Here is a 4,800-nt window from a genome sequence, read left to right on the forward strand (position 1 = left end):
TGACCCGCTGGAACCTGCCGCAGTCTTAAAGGAGCCCGGGCCCTTTTCTGGGCGCTGCCCCGCCAGCCCCACACGCCCCCTCTCTGCCGCCAGCCAGTTTGTCATTTAATCCCGTTGTCATGGCTGGCGGGCAAAGCGGCGGCGCTCAGGGCAGGGGCGGAGCAGGGGACTGGGAGCCAGGACTCCTGGGTTCTGTTCCCGGCTCTGGGGAGGGAGGATGGTCTAGTGGTGAGAGCTGGGGAGGCTGGTAGGGGTGGGATCAGGAGTCCTCAGTCTATCCCCGGCTTAGGAGAGTGAGCGTGCTCTTAGCAGTTAAATGTGAGAGCTGGGAATCAGGGCTCCTGCAAGGGAGTTAGAGCAAGGGACGTGGGGGGTCAGGACTCCTGGGTTCTATTTGCAGCTTGACTGCTGACTCGCTCCCTGAGCTTGGGCAAGTCACTTAATCTCCCCATACTGCCAGGCCAAAGCACTTTAAAAAATGTATCAGGCCTCAAACAATTGTGAGACTGCCTTAAAAACTGATATATATTTTTAAATTTCAATTATTTTCATTTGTCTTCTGGGCTCGAAGCATTCGGGGTCACACTCAGGTCACAGTTTCAAGCTCTTCTGTATGACCACAACAGCTAGAAAGCGGAGGTGCTTCTGTAATCCCATGATTCCGGGAGCTGGGGCTTTAATGAAAACACCAAACACAGCGAGCATTGGCAACACTCTGTTTTTCAGCCTCCGCAGCAGTGAATGTTTATCAAGCGCTCTCAGATCCGCAGCTGAAGAGTGCTCAAGGAGGGCAAAGTGCAGTTATCTGGTTTCCTCATCTCCTGCCCCTTGCCCCACCTTTGAACCTCAGCAGCTGTTGGAGTGAGGTTGGGAGCAGGCTGGGGGAAAGGCCATGCCGAGGGGGGTAGGAAGTGAAGAGGAAGGTGCTGGCTTTGGGGGGGCTCTGCAGATCAGCACCCCTGCAATATCGTAGGGCCCAGCTAGCTGGTGGCTGTAGCAGAACATGAATAAACCAAACCCCTTGCCGGCGAGTCCCTGCTGCTAGAGGGGTGCTGCTTCTGGTGGGTTAATGCTGGTTCTTGAACCACAAATGGTTCATAGAGAGGAAGGATGGTCCCGTGGTTAGGACTCTGCCCAAGTGACATGAGACGAATTCCCCGGAAACTCCCTGGGGCAAGCCCCTTCTCGCTGTCTCAGTTCCTCCCCTATCGCATCGTTATCCGCCCCAGGATGCAAATCGATTTGCCACCGCAAGGTGCCGAGACGCTGCAGTGCCCGGGGCTGGAGGAGGACTCGGGGCTCATCTTCACTGGGGCGTTAGCTCACAGTATAATGCCTGCACGGCCCCTAACCTGCCTCCCAGCCACACACACACACACACACAGAGCTCTAGCTTGAGTTGAGCTGGGCTCTAAGCTAGGGCTGCAGCTAGCTGGCGTGGCGCTCGCTGGCGCAGTGAAGACGAAGCCTCTGAGGTGTCATGGAGCACCCCCAAGCCTTCCGGCTCCAGCGCTTCCCCTCTGGGGGAGCTGAGTTATCAGCTCCCAGGGGAGCAGGTTCCCGGAGGCGCAGGTTGGAACCAAGCTCCCCAGCTGAGCCATCGACGACGCGCCCGGCTCAGCAGAACCCGGAACCCAGCGTCTGCCCTCTAAACCAGGCGGGCAAGGTCACAGAACCCAAAAGCCAGGATGTGTTGGGCTCCGGTCGTGCATGGAACCCACTCTCTGGGCGGTCAGCAATGGCAGCTGGGCCCTGGCCATGGGACCACCAGGGCTGAGCCCACCCGATAGTCTTCTAGGGCTAGATTCATCCCTGTGGCAGCCCAGCGCCTGGAGCGGGAGGTGGCAGCTGGCCCCTGCCCTATCCTGAGGCTGTTTTACCCCATGCCCCCTAGCAGCCCGCGCAAAGGACCACCCCAGCCACATCCCCTCCGGCCCCTCCTCCGCCCCCTATGCGAGCGGCTCCTGTGGCGGGGGGCAGATAGAGGTGGCAAAGCTGCCTCTGCACCCGGCTGTGTGTTCCTAGGGGGGTTCTTCCAGCTGCTGTGCAAATAGCTGCAGCGTGGTGAGTGCCCTTAATCTGGGCTGGGCTGGCCATGCCGACGTATGGGGGGATCCAGGCAGCCGACGGAGGTGGAAGGGAAGGTGCCGGACTGGAGAGTGGCACAGAACGACTTCACTGCACGTCATGGGGCTCAGTGGCAGAACTGCCGGGTGAAACCATCTCCTGGGTTATGCAGCAGAGGGGGGAAGGGGGGGGTGCCAGACTAGATGATCCAAATGTCTTTATAACCCAAAGCTCCCCTCCCCAATCTCTCCGTGGCTGGGCACAGCGGTGGGGGCAGCAGGGGCCAGGAGCCGCTGGAAGTCGGTGCCAGGGGAGAGCTGTGCCACGGCCCCCACTCGCTGTTGTGGACGGGCGTTCACATCCGGGTGGTGCTGAGCTGTGCCACAAAGCCAGAGCAAGCGCCAGAGGGGGCCCAAGCCCGGGTCCGGCTGTCTCCCCCGGCGGCCAGCACCACAGGAAGGAACACTGCAGCCATGGGATGACCTGCCCTCAGGGGAAATTCCCTCCTGACCTCCACTAGCTGGAGGGTGGTTTATGCCTGAAGCTTGACAGAACGAGCCTGGGGGGCAGTCCAGGTAAAGGGGGGGGGCAGGTAGCATGTATGCGTAACTTACGCTGCAGCTGCACTGGGAATAGGCTGTCAGGCTGGTATCTTTCACAGCACCAAGTTAGGTCATGTGGTCTAGCAGGTAGAGGGCAGGCCTGGGTTCTACTCCTGGCTCTGTCCATAGCCCACTGGGTGACCTTGGGCAAGTCACAGCCACGGTCTGTGTCTCAGTTTCCCCATCTGTTAAAGGGAGATAATGACACTTTGCCTCTGTTGCAAAGTGCTTTGAGCTCTAGGTCTGACAAGTGCTAGGTGAGAGCTAGGGATTAGTGTTATTAAATCCCCCGCCCCCAGCTCCTTTTTAAAGCCAGCGGGAAGCAGTACCATGCACGGGTAGCCCCAGGAAGCAGCAGTTTGCTATTAGAACTGTAGCACCGTGCGGCGCCAGCTGAGATGATGACCTCACCCGCTGGGCACTGCCCAGCCACAGAGCATGAGACAATCCCTTCCCCAAACACCTGACAGTCTAAAGCGACAAGCCAGCTCCTGGAAGCAAGGGCCGGGGACTGACACAGAGATAGTCACAACTTGATCCAATGACCATAGAGATCAAGGCAACGGGAATCAAATCAGGTCCTAAGTCATTGGGCCAGGGTCACACCAGGGCTCCTGAGGCCCAGCCTTCCTCTGCCAGGGCTTTTCAAACCTCCTGCAGCCTGAATATGCTGAAGTCGCACCTGGCCAGGTGGAGTTTTTCACTCTGCCTGGAGGTCAAGGGTTAGAGATTGGACGGACGTACCTACAGCTGGGAGAGGGAGGTGCTGATTGGGAGGCTGAGTGCAGCTCGAACCCAGGTTCTCAGCCCGGGCTGGCGCAAACCGAGTGAGGAGCGGCGGTGTGAACTGCACCTATGCCCGGCTGCAATGGGAGGCTGGTGCCGGACGGGCGGACTCTGCCGTGGCCCTGTGGGGGGACCTTGGACAAGGCAGGTCCTGTCTCTGGGCCTTTGCGTCTCCTCCTGCTCCGTTGTCTGTCTGTCATTCTGTGACCGCCCAGTGCCTGGCCCAACAGAGTCCCGATCTCAGCTGGGGTGTGTAGGTGCTACTGTAATACACGACATCAGGCGTAACGGCACTAGTATTGTCTATACCGCAGCATCACCTAGGTGCTCCAGGCACGGGTCAGGACCCAGGGGCATTAGGCGCTGCACCAACATGGAACAGAAAGCCGGGCCCTGCCCCGAGGGGTTTATACTCTAAATCGAAACTCAGCCCGTCTCATCCCCAGACTATTGTCTGACAGTTTGTCGCTGGTGCTGTGGTTCATGGCCTGCAGGGGAACTAGCCTTTAGGCCCCTGCCCAGCAGAGAGCATCGCTCCCTCGTTTCTGAATCGCTACAGCAAACAGCCCTGAGAACCCCAGGCTGCACGGGCAGCTGCTCAGCACCACAGAGGAGCAGGGAGGCACAGCAGGGGCTTAAATCCTTGCGAAAGAAAACCACGGCCGGCTCCAGGAACCAGTGAAGGAAGCAGGTGCTTGGGGCGGCCCATGGAAAGAGGTGGCACGGCTGGGTCTTCAGTGGCGGTTCCCTCAGGCCCCCTATTTCTCTTTGAGCTGCTGCCGAAGTGCCGCTGAAGAGGAAGACAGGGAGCGAAGGACCCACCGCCGAATTGCTTTCTCTTTTTTTTTTTCTGCTTCGCCGCTTGGGGCCGCAAAAAAGCTGGAGCCGGCCCTGCCCACGTGTTCCTGGGATGGGAGGGAGACATTGGGCTTAAGCCCAAAGCGCCAGGCCATGGGTATTTTAAACAATGTTTGCAGGATTGGGGCCATTTTCATCACGAGTTTTCCTGCAGGTCAGTGGCAGAGCAGGGATAGAACCCAGGACTCCCCCTACCCTACCCGGCCCCGTGGCCACCCCAACTCTAAATGCAGCTCCAAGGTACAGCTCTCACTCCTAAGCACTGCCCCCTGGGTCCTGTGGGGAGCCGGGCCTGCCCACACAACCAGCAGAACCACTGGCTGACCCTACAGGAGCAGCGGATACTTGGCTCTCTCAACAAATTGTCTGGCCGCTGCCTCCGAGCGGGGCTTGCGTAAGATCAGCCAAGCAGGAAGCGAGCGAGCAGAAGAGGCACGCAAGACGAAATGCAGGCTGGCAGCTCGCGGGAGCACAGTCGCTGTATCAG

The sequence above is a fragment of the Mauremys reevesii genome, linkage group 24 (genome assembly GCF_016161935.1).
Source record: "Mauremys reevesii isolate NIE-2019 linkage group 24, ASM1616193v1, whole genome shotgun sequence".
Taxonomy (NCBI): Eukaryota; Metazoa; Chordata; order Testudines; family Geoemydidae; genus Mauremys; species Mauremys reevesii.